The 16,704-nt window shown below is 35.5% G+C and overlaps 1 long non-coding RNA gene across 1 annotated transcript; it reads left to right on the plus strand.

The window, feature by feature from the left end:
- The first annotated feature begins 1,315 nt into the window (after positions 1–1,315).
- On the plus strand, positions 1,316–11,783 carry LOC131924163 (uncharacterized). The gene is made up of 3 exons (XR_009382807.1): positions 1,316–1,447; positions 6,273–6,334; positions 11,740–11,783. It is a non-coding gene; the product is annotated as an uncharacterized LOC131924163 (long non-coding RNA).
- Positions 11,784–16,704: the final 4,921 nt, after the last annotated feature.

Genomic DNA, 16,704 nt, shown 5'->3' on the forward strand with positions numbered 1-16,704 from the left:
AATAAAGAAAATGCTCCATAGGCTTGCTTACAGGCCAGTCTGTGGAGTCAGTTCCCAGTACACTTTTGACTTTATTATAACATTCCGGGTTTGTCCTGTGTGACTGCTTTCCACAATTCTCTCACTTTGGCTTGGCTCTGTAAAGTAGAGGTTCCAGGGACATGGAATGTAGTGAACTATTTTTCTCATGCATGACTCATATATATTCATAAATGAATATGTTTATGCTAAAATTACTTAATAGATCTGTAATATGCTTGTGTTGGTAAGTTTAATTATATAATAAAAACAAATATAGTACAATCCAATCAGAAAGAGAAATAATTTAGTCAAAGATACAAAAAAAATCTTAAAATGTTAGTGTCTGTACATATTTTGTGATAAAATGAAGATGGGGTGTTTATTTAAAAATGTCATTCTCTTTGGTTCTAGAAATAGAATGGATATATGAATCAACATAAAAAGATTTAAGGATATCGAGGAAGAAAAATAATTGCATTTTAAATGATTGACGAGGATCTCAAATTGTCAAGTTTCCAGAAAAGGAGTGTGAAGTGTCAAACCCTCCAGGATTTTCTGAGCTTTCCAACAGTGTTCCATGGCCAGGTGCTTTCTAGCCATTTACTGCATTCCTTCATTGTCTCTGATCAAATTAAATCTAGAAAATGTACCTTCAGAATATCTGATATATCTTATTCTAATAATTTATGTCGTATTTTTGTTTTTGAAATATTTAGTATCTCACTGTCTTCATTTCTCATGTCTGGCTTACAGTGTGAGGAACAGATATAATTGATACTTTCCTTAAAATTTTAGTCACACTAGTACTATATTATGAACACATTGTCACAGTTCATTTTCTGCCTCTATGACTGAATACTACAAAGAAGATAATTTATAAGCAATAAAAATTCATCTGTGGCCATCTGATGACTCAGTTTGTAAATTGCATGTTTTACAAGCATGAGGTCCTGAGTTTCATAATGAGAGGCCATGTTTAAAAAGTAAATTTTATAGTACATGCTTGTAATCAAAGGGCTGGAGGACCAGAGGCAGGCAGAACATTGCAGTTCTTTGGGGCAGCCACTTTAGTCTGCTTGGCAAGTTATGAGAACCTTTCAAAAATGTAGGATTGCCTGAAAAATATCAAGGTGATTTTCCTGTGGCCTCTGTTGTAGAATATTTCAAGATTTGTTACATTTGTTTATGCTCTGGAACATTTATTTTAATGATGGGAAAATGTGTTGCATTTTTTTATGTTGCATTTGTTTAACTCTGTGAAACTGTGTTACTTTGCCTGTCTAAAACACCAGATGGTCTAATAAAGAGCTGAATGGCCAATAGTGAGGCAGGAGAAAGGATAGGTGGGGCTGGCAAGCAGAAAGAAAAAAAATAGAAGGAAGAGGACATCAGGAGCAAGTTCCCCAGATAAACAGCAAGCCACAAAGTAAGAAATAATGAAAGGTAAAAGCTAGACTGGCTAATTTAAGTAAAGCTGACTAGAAATAAGCCAAGCTAAGGCCAGACATTTATAATTAAGAATAAGCTTTGAGCCGGGCGGTGGTGGCGCACGCCTTTAATCCCAGCACTTGGGAGGCAGAGCCAGGCGGATCTCTGTGAGTTTGAGGCCAACCTGGGCTACCAAGTGAGTTCCAGGAAAGGCGCAAAGCTACAAAGAGAAACCCTGTCTCGAAAAACCAAAAAAAAAAAAAAAAAAAAAAAGAATAAGCTTTGATAAGTGATTTATTTGGGAGCTGGATGGTGGGTCCCCAACAGACTAAAGACCTCTACTTCCTCTTGCCTACACACACACACACACACACACACACACACACACACACACACTCACACACTCACATACACACACAAGTCCATGTTGGCTTGCACATGCTATACCCTGGCCCATACACATAAATAACTTGGCTTATAATTCTGGAGACAGGAAGCCCTAGATTTAAAAGTTGCCTCTCTTGGGAGAGCCTTTATGGGTCGTATATGTTATAGAGGCTGGGCCTTCACATATTTGGGTTGAACACATACTTTTGGTCCAGCCTCTACTCCTACAATGGCTAATGTGTTTCTGCAATGAGACACTAACTCATTCATAAGGTCAGAGCCCTTGTGCCTAATCACCTCTAAAAAGGCCCACATTTGAGTATTGTTACAACTTCAATCTTCAACATGAGATTTGGAAAAATATTTAAACCATAACATGCATATTATGTCTTTGAAGGCTTCACCAAAGCCTTCATCTTCATCTGTGTTTTTTTGTAATCTTGTTTGTGACTCTCTGTTTTATCCCACTGATCTGTTTGTATCACCCTGTGGCTCAATCTTTTATCTGAAATACCTTTATGTTTCTCACTTTAATTTATTGGGGAAATTCTCCAAAATTACTCTTCAGTATTTACATATTTAATGTTCCAGACTAATGTTAGAATAATTTTTCCAACCTGAAGAAACTGGCTTAGGCAATTTTAGAAATGGCTCAGTCATTAAGAGCACTTACTATTCCTCCAAAGGATACACTTTCTCTTCTTTGTACCCACATAGTACCACACAACCATTTGAAACTGTAGTTCTGGGGGTTCTGACGTTCTCTTCTGACCTCCATGGGTACCAGGCATGCATATGGCACACATACATACATGCAGGCCCTCACACATACCTACATAGAAAGTAAAAATAAACAGTTATTTTAATTCTCTTAAAAATTGCCTAAGAGTTACTATTGGGTCTAAAATAAACTTACCTAACATTAGTGATTTGCTTTACCTGCCCTGGCTCAGTGGAACTGATAGTCATTGTTAAAATCATCCCTATAATTTCTCTAAGTGAAGTTAGCTGTCATGAATAGCAGCTGTATCTCAAGCTATTTCATCAAATATGTCTCTATTAAATTTATGGATTTTGTTTATATGTGGGGGGGGATAATTAAAATCATGTTGGTTTTTTTTTGCGTAATCGTAATGCTTGAATGTAAGTCTTTTGATACATATTAGCATTTTTCTTGTTTATAGGATTAGCTATTTATTTGTAGTCTATACAGTCTCTCTGCTTTGAGTTTCAGGACACGTGTAAAGGTCATATTCTAGGGAAATTCATCAATCTGAGTTATATTGGATGGAATAAATTAGATAATAGTACATGTGGATAATAGTGGTTACTTCAGGCACTATTTCAGTGTTCACTATTATAAAAATTTTCTTGCCACTTTGCCCTGCCTGCAGGGCTACAACGGGTTCTCAACCACCCTAAGGAAGGAATGATAGGGACAGGAGATACAAGGAAATACACCAAGTCTAGAATCTGATCAAGGTGCCAACTTTATTTTTCTCCAAGAGGGTTTATATAGTTCCTGCAGGGTGGGGGGAGCAAGAAGCTGTCATCTGCATAAGGTGGGGCAAGCTAACAGGATGTTTGTATAGGATGCTTACAGGGTGAAAGGGTCAAGGGCTCTGCCTCAATGTCCTGTTGCTAGGCAACCTGACTGTAAGATGATCTAGTTCCCTGTCTTATGGGGGTCTGTATTTTTCCACTAACTAGAGATTCTGTCCTTGTCCCTGACATCACTTACGAATATTTTTATCATCTAAAGACATCTCTTTGTATAGGCTTATTAACCTAATTTACATATGTATATAAATCACACATATATGCCTATATACATATTAAGGTTTGAGCATTTTGTACGTAAACATAATGTGTTGTGATCAAATCCACACTCCACCCCTCACCGTTCAACTCCCCCCATTTCTCCTTATTCTTTTCTCTCCCAGTTTCACATACTCTTTTTGAATATGCTATAGAGTCAAATTATCAATGTAGGTATGTGCACAGATGTAGGACCATCCACTGTAGCATGAATACCCTATCAAGGGCTACATCCCTGGAAAAGCCGACTCTCCTTTCCCCAGCATCTATCAATTGCCTCAACTAGGAGTGGGACTTTATGAGCTTCTCACACATACTGGGATTTTGGCTGGCTTGATCTTGTTTAGCGCTGTGCATTTAATCTCAGACATTGTGAGTTTATGTGGCAATGGCCCTATCATGTCTACAAAATACTATTTCACATTAGTTATTCCTTACCCTATAGTCTTGTAAACCACATTTGATGATCCTTTTGAGCTTTGGATGGGAGTGGGGGGTGATACACACATCCCATTTAGGGCTGAGTGCTTCATGATCTCTTATTATCTGACAAGTTATGAGTCCTTGTGTTTGTATTAATTGCCATATACTGCAAATACAAGCTTCTTTGTTGATGTTTGAGAGCTGTACTAATCTGTGTACAGATAAGTACCTAAAAGTCACTTTCATATTGTCTCTTTAGCAGAATAATAGCAGTAGGTGTCTCTCCTTACACCAATGTCTAATCCGACCACAGGTTTTTGACTGAGTTAACAGAACCATGTATGAGTTCAGTTTTGTGTAAAGTGCCGTAAGTCTAATCATGAGGTAGTTGGTTATCCTGGTTATAATCGTGCTACTATTGTACCAATGGGCATATCTTGATAGGTCATTCATTGTTGTGGTGGCAAGGTTCACAGCTATGTAAGACAGCTTTTCCCTAGTGGTGTGCAAAGGATCTTCCAGCATTGTAATAAATAATGATGATCCTTCCACGTTTGTGCCAGTCTCATTTTTCCATGTCCTATGTCTCAATAGCAATAAGGTCTAATCATCAAGGAGCAGAGGGCAATGAAGGGCAATGGCAATAGGCTTTAATGTTTGTAGGAATCTATGAGATAGCTCAACAAGAGATGATACACCTCCTGGCACTAGATTTTTACTTGATAGCTTGTGTCTGGGAAGACATTATCACCCCAATATATGGTAGCTCCATTTGAACACTTTTTAAGGAAGGCTCTGAAGTAGTGTATTTCCATAAGACTTAATCAAAGGGCTTTAGAGGTAGTTGGCAATCCCCATAGCCATTCCTCTACCCTGCCCTCCCTCCTATTCTCCAACCTATTTTTCACATTTTCTGCTCTGTGATTGCCCTTTCACTCTTCATATAAACTGCACCCCACCTTACTTCTAGGAACCATTACCCCCTCCAGGGATCCTTTCTAGCTTCTTGACTTTTATAGGTACTCCAGTATAAACACACAGGTTTAAGTATCAAATCTACGAACCACATAAGAGAGATCATGAGACATTGATCATTCTGGGTCTGGATTACTTTACACAGAATGATTATTTACAGCTCCAGTTATTTACCTAAAAAAATCATAATTAATTTTTCTTTACAGCTGAGTAAAATCCCATTGTATGTAAGTGCCACATTTTAATTAACCATTCAGTAGTTGATAGATATATCGGCTCTCACCCTTTCCTGGATATTGTGAATACGGTTAAACGAGTATTCCTATAGGTGAATACTGAAGCCTGTGGGAATATGTTGGGAAGTGTATAGCTGGATTATATGGTAAATCTTCTTCTACGTTTTTAAGGAATCTCAATCATGATTTCATTAGTGGATGCACCATTTTACACTCCCACATAGAAACAACAGAATGCTTACAAACTCGTGGGAACTGAACAACTCACTATTTAATGAAAAATGCTCAACAGAAATTAAGAAAAATCCAGGCAGTAGTGGTGCACACCTTTAATCCTAGCACTCAGGAGGCAAAGGCAGGTGGATCTCTGATTTCGAGGTTAGCCTCATGTACAGAGTGAGTCTCAGGATGGCCAGAACTATGCAGAGAAACGTTGTCTCAAAACAAAACAAAACAAAACAAAAAAGCCTAAATAAATAAATACATAAGTACACATTTTTAAAAAAGAAATTAAAGACTTTGTAGAATTGACTGAAAATGAATATACAACATACCCAAATTTATGGGACATAATGAGGGCCTTCTAAGACACAACTTCATAGCACTATGTGACTACAAAACAAATTGGGGAGATCTCAAACTAGAATTAACAGCACATCTGAAAGCCCTAAAAACAAAAAGAAGAAATGACACCCAAAAGAAGTAGATGGCAAGAAGTAATCAAACTCAGGGCTGAAATAAGTGAAATAGAACTAACAACAACAAAAATACAAAAAAAAAAACCAAACAAACAAAAAAAAACACACAAAGAAACAAGCAATTGGTTCTTTGAGAAACTCAACAAAATTGGCAAACCCTTATCAAAATTAATTAAAAGACACAGAGAAAATACCAATTATCACTCCTAGTGCTTGTGCTAGCAAAATTATACTTAGAAAGTTCTTATTTGAGCATATACATTGGCCCTACTTACTCTTCTAACAGATTCAAGACATCAAGTCCTTCATCGAGGTGCTTGGGCCATCTGGAGTTGAGTTTTATTCATGGTAAGGAAAAAAATCTGGCTTATTTCTCCTATACATAGCTGTCTTTTTGTCTAACACCATTGCTTAAGATGGTCGCTTTTCTCCAATGAGCATTTTTGGTAGCTGTAAGTAACAGGGACTCAATCTAGCTCCTCAATTTTATTCCATTCATCAATTTGTCTGTTTTTATGCTGATCTCATGCTATTTTATTACTGCATGCCGGTAATGAAGTTGGAAATCAGGAATTACTTCTGGTGATGTTTTTATTGCTCAGGATAAATTTTGTTTTTCTGGGTCTTTTAGGTTCCTATTTAAAATTTGAAATTTGAATTTCTTTCAGTTTCTGTGAATAATTGCATTTGACTTTGTGGCGGGGGGGGGGCTCTTTTAATTTGTGGAATCCCTCTGGTAAGATAGCTAGCCAGTTGCACAATATTCATCAAATCAACCCCAGAGTATGGAGATATTTTTTGTCTTCTGCTATCTTTTCAATTTCTTTATTTACTTTTTTTTACCATTTTTACTGTATAAGCCCTTCATTTCCTTGATTTCCTTTATTCCAAGGTGTTAGTTAATTTTATTATTTATTTTGAGGCTATTTTGAATGGGATATTATTTTTCTTATTTCTTTGAGGGTATATTTGTTATAATTTATATAAGAAGCAACTAATTTTTATGTTAACTTTGTCTCCTGCCACATTTACGATGATGTTTAATAGCTGTAGGAGTTTTGGGTAAAGTCTTTAGGATTTTTATGTATAGAATCATTTAACCTTCAAATAAAGATAATTTGACTTATTCTTTTCCTATTTGTATACATTTGATCTCCTCTAGATAATACTAAAGACACTATATTGAACAGGAGGTGGGAATATGAGTATTCTTGTTTTGTGTCTGATTTTAGTTGAAATGTTTCAAGTTTTTCTGCATTTCACATGATATTGACTACATGACATTTATATAGTTCCTTTATTGTTATGTTGAGATACATCTCTTGTTGTCCTGTGTCTCCAGGACTTTTACCATTAGGATATTGGATTTCACCAGTATTTTTCTACTTATAAGGAGATTACTATGTGGTTTCTGTTCCTGATTCTATTTATGTGGTGTATTGTGTTTATTTACTTATGTATGTGAAACCATCCCCATATCTCTGGGATGAAGCCACCTTCATCATGGTGGATGCTCATTTTCAAGAGTTCTTAAATTCAGTATGCTGATATTTTATTGAGAATTATTGTATCTATATTCACCAGGAACCTAGGTCTATAATTTTCTTTTTTGTGTATTTTGTCTTCAGCTAATATAATTATTGTTCAGTGCTGGCTGTGTAAAAAGAATTTGGCTCATTCTTTCCTTTTATATTGTATGAAATAGTTTGAGAAACTTTGGTTATAGTTAATTTTTTAAAGGTTTGCTAAAACTCTGTAATAATCATCTTGTCTTTGGCTCTTATTTGTTGAGAGGTTTGTTATTACAGTTTCAACCTTCTTTCTTGTGATGAAACTGTATCTCTTCTTGGTTTTAGGTTGACATATTATTTGCATTAAAAATGTCATCCATTTCCTTTAGGTTTTCCTATTTGGTTCAATAAAGAATGTGGTGGTTTGAATGAGAATGCCTCTGATAGGCTCATATATTTGCATGCTTTTAATGTCCAGTTGATGAACTGTTTGGAAAGGATTAGGAGGTGTGGCTATGTTGAAGGAGGTATGTCACTGAGGTTTCAAAAGCCCATGCCAAGCCCAGCCTCTCTGTCTCTGTCTGTCTCTCTATCTCTGTCTGTCTCTGTCTGCGTCTGTCTGTCTGTCTGTCTCTCTGCCTGCTGCCTGTGGATCAGGATGCAAAGAGCCCAGCTATTGCTCCAACACCATGTCTGGCTGCTTCCTGTCATTGATGATAAATGACGAATTCTCTAAAACTGTAAGCAGACCTCCAGTTAAATGTTTTTTTTTTTTTGTAAGAGTAGCCTTGGTTGTGGTGTCTCTTCACAGCAATAGAACAGTAACTAAGACAAAGGTTTGAAGTATGTCTTTACAGTCCTCTAGATTTCATTGGTATTTGTTTTAATGTCATCTACATTTCTACTTTTATTAATTTGTATACTATTTCTCTTTCGCTTAATTCATCTAATAGTTTATTAATATTATTAATCTTGTAAAATAACAAACTTCTTTATTGACTCTTTGTATTTTATATTTTTATTTCATTAACTTATGCTCTTAATTTGATTATTTCTGTGTGGCGTTATTATTTTGGGCTTGTTTTCACAAGGGCCTTTATTCAATTTCAAGCTGTTTTTATGGGTTTTTTTCTGACTTATTGATACAGGCACTTAAAATTATCAATGTTTTTCTTGGGGCTGCCTTCAATATCTTCCATAGAATTGGTAAATTTTGTTTTCATTTTCATTCAGTTCTAGAAACTTTTTAATTTCTTTAGTAATCCCTTCCTTATTTGATAGTGTATTATTCAATCTCCATGAGTATTGAATTTCCTCTGTTCTCTGTGCCTGTTGACGTCTAGCTTTATTCCTTTGTAGTCTGATAAGATATGAGTTTTTCCACTTTCTTCCATATTTTCTGAGACATACTTTGTGTTCTCATATGTGGTGTATTTTAGTGAAGTTTCCATTTGTGGCTGAGAAGAATGTGCACTCTCTCATTGTGAGGACAACGTGTTCTATAGATAGCTCTTAGGTTCATTTGAGCTATGATGTCATTTAGCTTTATTATTTCTCTGTTCATTTTTAACCAGATTATCTGTCCACTGGTGAAAGTGGGGAAATGAAGTCACTTAGTATGAATTGCTAGAACTATTTAATCAGTTGTTTGATGTCTAACTGAATTTGCTTTGTGAGTTTGGTGCATTCCATTTTGGAACATGTACTTGAGGACATCAATAGCCTCTAGAATTGTTCACCGTGTGAGGTGAATGTCTACTATGTCTTTTATTAGTTTGGGTTTGAAGTTTATTTTATTGAATATTAGATTAGAAATCCTTGTTCTTTTCCTGGATCCATTTGTTTTCCATTCTTTTTATGCTAAGGTAATTTCTGTCTTTGATGGCATGTTGTGTTTATTGGAGGAAGGAAAAAATGATGTCTGAAGTCTTAAAGAACATGCAGTCTATCAGTCCAGGCCATTCTGGCTTGTAAAGCCTGCATTGAAAAACCATCTGTTGTTCTAATAGGCATGCATGGATATATAACTGGTCTTTTTCTCTTTCGGCTCTCAATATCTTTTTTTTTTTTTTAAATGTACACTTAGTGTTTCAAATTACACACAATGTGGGGAGCTTATTTTATGGTAGTGTCTATGCAGTGTTCTGTTTACCTAACTCTTGGACCTGGATAGGTTTCTCTTTCCTTAGATTTTGTAATTTTTCTTCAGTGATTTTGTTTAAAATATTTTTATGGCTTTGATTTGAGTGTCTTCTTCTGCTTATAGATATTATTCATAGTTTTGGTCTTTTACAGTGTCCCAAAATTCCTGAACATTCCACTTACTGTTTTTATTTGTCTGTTTGTCTAGATTTATCATTTTCTTTGACTGAATGATTCTGTTCCTCTACATTTTCATCTTGACCTAATATCTTCTACTCCACTTGGTACATTCTAAATTGGCTTTACACTGAGTTTCTTATATCACTAAGTGAAAATTTTATTTCAATATTTATTTTAGTTTGAGTTTCCCACAGAATTTCTCTTTATTATATTGTTTTTATAACTCGAATGATTTTCTGTATTTATTTCATTAGTTTGCATGTTATTAATTGTCTTCACTGTCATTATTCACATTCTTTTTGTGTTCTTTAAACATTTTCAAAATTACTATTTTGAATTCATTGTCTTGTATGTCATCTACTTTGTTTTCCACAAGTACTTCATTATGGGAGTACCACATTCTTGGAAGAAACATATTTTCTTTATCGTGTGTGTGTGTGTGTGTGTGTGTGTGTGTGTGTGTGTGTGTGTCCTATGTTTTGTTATAGCACACAGTTTCTGAAGTTAAGTCTCTTACAGAGTCTTGGTTTGGACACCTGTCTTACCTTTGTTGGGTGGGAATTTTAATTTCTATTTTCTGTTACCCTATCTTTTAAGGTTTTGGGTGTGCTCAGTTGTGCTTGTTCAGTCTTGAGGCATGTACTTGTTAGTCTATATCATCTTTACACAAACCTAGACATATCTGGGAAGAGGGGATCTCAATTGAGGACTTGTGTTCAACAGACTGACCTGTCATCACGTGTATGAATCATTTTCCTGATTTCTATCGATGTAGAAAGACCCAACCGGGTGTAGTTGGTACTGTCCTTAAGCAGGTGTACCTAGGCTGTGCAAGGAAGGTAGCCTTGTGAATGTGAGCCTTGGAGCTAGCTACTGAGCAGTGTTCTTCCCCAGTTTCTGCTTCAATTTCTTGCCTTTGGTTCCTGACTTTGCTTCCCACAATGATAGATTGTAGCTTGTAAAATAAGTAAGTCCATTTGGTCCAAAGTAGCTTATGATAATGGTGTTTATCAAACTAGAAAAAGACCACTCAGTGTTGATATGTGAATGGGTTTCCAAAAGGCACTACCACCCAGATAGGCTATAGACAAGTTTCTGAGACAGGAACAAATCCTCCAGAGAGCTAGTAGATAGATACCACAGATTCCCAAACCTATGTGGAAGATTCACATGGATATCTGGAATCTTCAGGTGTTGGCAGATTAAGGTTGTAGGCATTGAAGTCATGTCACTGTCTATAGGAGACACAGGGCTCTGTGTTTAGGTGGCTGCAGCTTAGGGTCATGGTGTTGAATTAATTTAATAAAATATTAATTTATGTTAGTATATGTTTAATTCTGAAACTGTCCTAAATTCACTAAAAGTCATTAATTTTGTTTTATGTATCTTCTGTTGCTTTTGTTTACATGTTCACTCCAAAGCTGAGGACTCAGTTATTAGTTTTTCTCTTATACTTACTTTCTCAAAAAATGTTTGACATATTCTTTCCTAAAAATTTCAACTATGTCACATATTATTTCTATGTTGTGTTACATTTAGCACAATTTTAAAAGTTTGTAACATGTACAGATATCTTGTTCAGTAGATATTTAGAAATATATTCTTTCTCGCTTATATTATCATTTTTTCTTATACTATTTAATACAAACATGAAGTATTTGCAGTTTTCTTGTTTTGCTATCTTTAGTTCATTGAAGTTTTAAATCACACCAGCAAAAAATTGTCACAGTGGTAAGCACTATGATTGCCCTAACCAGTAGCTATTCCTAAATTTTGCTTATCAGCAAAACTGAAATTTCAGTTTAATTCCAATGTTCCTACTTTAATAGTAAAATCTTCAGTTGGACTTAGTTATTCAAGGCAAACTCATTTGCTTTATTTGTCTTCACTTTTACATACATTCTGTTCTTGCTGTTGTAGGTGCTTATGGGACCTGGTTATGTCCAATGAGTTGCAAATACAGACATGCCGAGGGTGAGTTGAGAACAATATTTTCTTAGTTATAAAAGGATAGTAAGTACATGGGGATGGCTCTTGTTTCCCTTCGTTCTTCCATTGATTGACATCTTCCGAGTTAGTGGTGGCTCTAGCAGTGACTGTCATTTGATAATTTACACAAAAACAAGAAATTTGTAGAGATAATGTAGTATAACCAACTGTCTGTCCTCTTGATAACAGATTGAATTTCATTTTGTCTAATGTCTGCTTAGAATAAAGTCTATATGTGTCAAGATTAATTGATTCTAGTTGTCACATTATGAAATTCTGACCAGAGATATTCAACTTTGAATTGTTTCTTTTTTCTTTCAGTATGACCATGACTAAGACAATCCTTATATATTATACAGCCAGTCTATAATGGAAGCGATTACAAATGGACTAGCATGATAGAAGCATGTTGTTTATCTAATTCTATAAACCTCTGCTCCAACCATGGACTATTTGTCTGAGTCTTTTTACAATTAAGAGTTAAATTTATATGTTTATCAGCCATTTTTATTAACCTTGGTTCCCTGTGCCTTACATATTAAACTAATCTTAAGTAATAGCGATTGTGACTCAGAATACTGATTGCAGTCAGCCATATAATCAAAAGAGTAACTGCTTCAGTGGTAAAGGAAATGAAGGTCCCTTGTTTGTTTGTTTTTTTTTTCCTGTTCCTAACAGGAAAATTATTCCCCTGGGTTCCAAAATGAAAACTTCATAGGTAGATTCACAAGTATGTATAATTAGTAGCATTATTTTTTAATCAAGTTCTCTATGTGAGGAAAAAGAAACAGTCCTGACAAATTTATTATAACTGATTATGCTGGCATACATATTGAAGTAAAATCATACTTGAAAGCATAACTATCTGTAAACGATTAGTACCACTACTGATGTGCAGAGGCAGAGCTTTAAAAGGAAATAGCCTTATACACTGAGCACAGTGGTGCATGGTGATGATCCCAGCCCTGGGGGAGGTTGGGTATTTGATGTAAGGATAAGTAAGAATTAAGTGTGTAGGAAGAAATAAAAGATATGGATTTAGATGACCTCAAACTGCTAGAATAGACTTTACTTAATACCAGAGAGGTGGCATCTCTAGCTCTGGCCATGGTGTGGTCAGGTCATAGAACTTAATGATGTGATTTCAAGAGCAGGCTTCAAGGTAAGCTTTTTTTTTCCCCCTTTTTCTTTCAAGAGGGATTCATCAGGGAGGCCAATTGTTTTCCTTAGACAGCTGTAGGACTTTTGTCTCTTTGTATCCAAGGGGTGTCTGGAGTAGGGGTAATTGCTTTCTTTTGGAATCCACAAAACCTGGCTTCCTGCAACTTTGAGCTCAGTTTTAGGGCCTCTTTTCAAGAGAGGTGTATTTTAGATCTACTTACTGAGAGTTTGAGACCAGCCTCAGATGTATTGTAACATGACCCCATGGAATAGAGAGGGGGAGGAGGGAGGGAAGGAGGCAGAAGGAGGCAAAGATTTCTTCTTAGAAGATAGCATTGAAACCTAAATATTTCAAAACTATATTTAAAAAAGCTTAGCAATGTAGGATACTTTTCACTTAATTTTGTGTGCTTGGTTTTTTATATCATATTTAAATATGTGTTTTAAGTTTTAAAAATCAAAATTTCTGTTTCTAGGGACCATGTGCTTTATTACATAATATATCCAGTATGAAAATTATTTTAATTATAATTCCAAAATTTTAATGGTATCAATAAAAGATGTTATCCAAATATGTAATCTTTTTTGACATATTATATGTTCCAAAGATTATTATACCTGGAATGAATTTAGTAAGTTCATACATATAAATGTAATTCTTAATTACTTTAGAAATGAATGTCATCAGACAATAGCCCCAAGAAGGTCCTTATTTAGGGAAAGAAGGGATGTTGTCTTTCCCAGCTGAGTGGGAGTTTAGGATAATCCACTATCTTTAAATCACAAGTCTTCCTACTCCTTCACTATCTGGGAGCTGTGTGTATAAATTTCAGACAACTCTTTCATTGCCTTGAGCATTGCTCGGGGATAGTCAAGCTACTTGCTGATTTCTAGCTGCATTTTAACCACAGTTTATTTTATAAAGAGTCCCTCGGCTCTAATATGAGACATTTTTATACCTCATTTGATTGATTCTCCAAGCCACAGACATCAGTGACTTGGTAATTTTAAAGCCCAGCTTAAGTTGTTTCACTGTTAGATAATCAGTGTGTGGGTTTGCCAGTGTGTTAGTATTCCCTTCTCTGGTCAAGAGCTGAATTAATGGTGCCTAAGAGAATTTTATTATTTGATGGCTTTCCCCATTCTGAAGTCTGTTTTCTGGGGTTTTAGAGGAAACTTACTATCTTTGAAATCAGACCCCATTTATTTATCTTTCTGATCCTGCCACCATCATGTTTCCCCCTTAAATACAGAATTAGAAGTCAAACACACATGATTTTGAAACTACCACTTACTACTGTTTGGCTAAGGCTAAATGCCTGAGACACCAGTTTCAAATGTGTATGCTGAGAGTTCTAAGACAAGTTATGAGGTAACAGTGCCAGACACATAGTTATCTAGTAAAATAAAATTTATCTCCTTTCCTTTTATTCTTGCTATAGCTATAATTAGTCCTTTTAATTCAGGAGATATTTTTAAGATATGTTTTACTTTGTTTAATTATATGTGTATAAGAATTTTGCCTGGATGTTTGTAAACCCCACACTTTCACTGCCCACAGAGGCAAGAGAGGGCACTGGATCCCCTGGGGCTGGAGTTACTGACAGTTATCTGCCACCGTGTGAGTACAGGTAATTAAACTGAGGTCCTCTGGAAGAACAATCAGTGCTTTGAACCACTGAATATTTATTTTAACTACTGAGTATTTATGTATCTGTGTTAAGATATAAGCAATAATTTGTTTACTTCTCTTTGTGTGAGTCTTTATATGCATTTAATACATTTCCTGAGTACTAGAAAAGCACTGAAACTAGACATATATTGTCAAAATAGAGCAGTATCAACTTTAATATGCACTTGGTTGTTGTGCATTGGGGGAATGTATTGAATGAAACTCATTTTAATAAAATAATTCATCAGCTATTAAGAATTTATAATCTGAAGATATTAAGCTTGTTTTCAAAGGGATATCTTTAAAAGTAGAAGTAGTATTTAGTATTCAGGTTATGTCAAGCACACTATTTAGCTTCTCTTAAGCTTTAAACATTGCTTTACATAAGGTCTAAGGAATGGACCCTTCATTATTTCAGTGAATTGTGCGAGTGTTCTATTATCCTGAGGATTAGGCTTAAGCAATAAATCTTTGTATTCAATATGACTTTTCATGTCTGCATAATTACGTTAATCCTACCTAGACTTTTGTACTTACACTTCAGAGTTCTTCATCTTCTCTAAGCTCTATAGCAATATTGTACAAGTTTTACATATAGAGAACTTTTCCTCTTCACTTTTGGTGGGAAGCCAGATTTTTCTCTTGGTAATTAGCCATGTTAGATTTTAAACTACTGTAAATTAGAGTTACAATGGGACATGGCAAACTAAGGATTGAGGCATTTTATATACTGAGAAATATTAATGGTTTACAACTCAATGCTTTTAGATTAATTAAGATGCATAAACCCATACTAATACAATAAATCATAGTATTATAACTCAAAACACCTTTCTTGAACTATTGTTGAAAGGTTATTATAAAGGCATTATTATTTCAGTACAAACAATGGAAGAAAAATTGTGGTTCATCTTAGCATACACAAAGAATTGGAAACAGATATTTTACCCACCCAAGTTAGAAGTCTAGTTTCTTGAACTCATCAGTACTCTGAGCATGTAAAGAAACACTCTCAATTATAACTCACGAAGTAATTAGCCATGTCTAGAGCACAAAGGATCCGTTATTGCTCTTATACACAATGAAGCAGTTCATGAAAGGAGATGCCACCATAACTATGACTAAGGAAAAATGCTTATATCATTTAATAAGATGCCCAAAGGCTAAAGTTTGCTTGGTATAGTTTCCATAGAAAAGATAAAATCTGTGTGATCTGAACTCCTAAGCCTCACTGAAACTTCAACAGAAAGAATGTGGGCAGAAAAGAATAGGAACATTTTCTATGTGAGTTTTGGGTGTGTAGGGACTGACTGTAGAATTCTCATTGGAAGACAAGAGCACTGAGAGAACCACGTAGACAATTTGTGTGTTCATCAAGCACTAGTGTAATGGACATGAGACATGAGAGTCAGACAGGAAGTTAGGAGAAAGTGTCCTGTTTCTAAGAACACCTATGAACAATCCTACTTTGCAGACAGATGCCCAGAGATTACTGGAGTCTGAGGACCACATAAAATGCTGGAGGGAATCTCTGCAGATATGTGGGGTCTTAGAACACAATGCATAATTCTTCTGGTTAGATGTGAAAAAAGATGAGTGGAAATTCTCAAAGATTTGGAGCTGGGGTGATGACTCAGTAGCAGATGGTCATCCAAGCCTGAAGACCTGAGTTTGAATATAGAGTACCCATGTGAAAAGAAGTCAGGCATAATGGCATAATCCTGTACTCCTAGCTTTACAGAGGCAGGGATGAGAGGAACTTTGAAGCTCCCTGGTCAGATAGTCTTTCTCAATTTATGAGCTCCAGTTTCAGGGAGTTGCCCTGTTACAAAAACTAATGAAAAACAAAAGAAGACACTCAACTCTGATCTTTGGTCTCTCCATGAACATACACAAACATGAACATGTACTTGAAATGTATGTACACATGAACAAATAAGACCACCTACACCATAAACACACATACACACACACATACACACACACACATACACACACACACACACACACACACACACACACACTTCTCAAAGGTGTGTAAATAAGAAGTTTTAGCACAGAGA

This window comes from Peromyscus eremicus, chromosome 14 (assembly GCF_949786415.1).
Source record: "Peromyscus eremicus chromosome 14, PerEre_H2_v1, whole genome shotgun sequence".
Lineage (NCBI taxonomy): Eukaryota > Metazoa > Chordata > Mammalia > Rodentia > Cricetidae > Peromyscus > Peromyscus eremicus.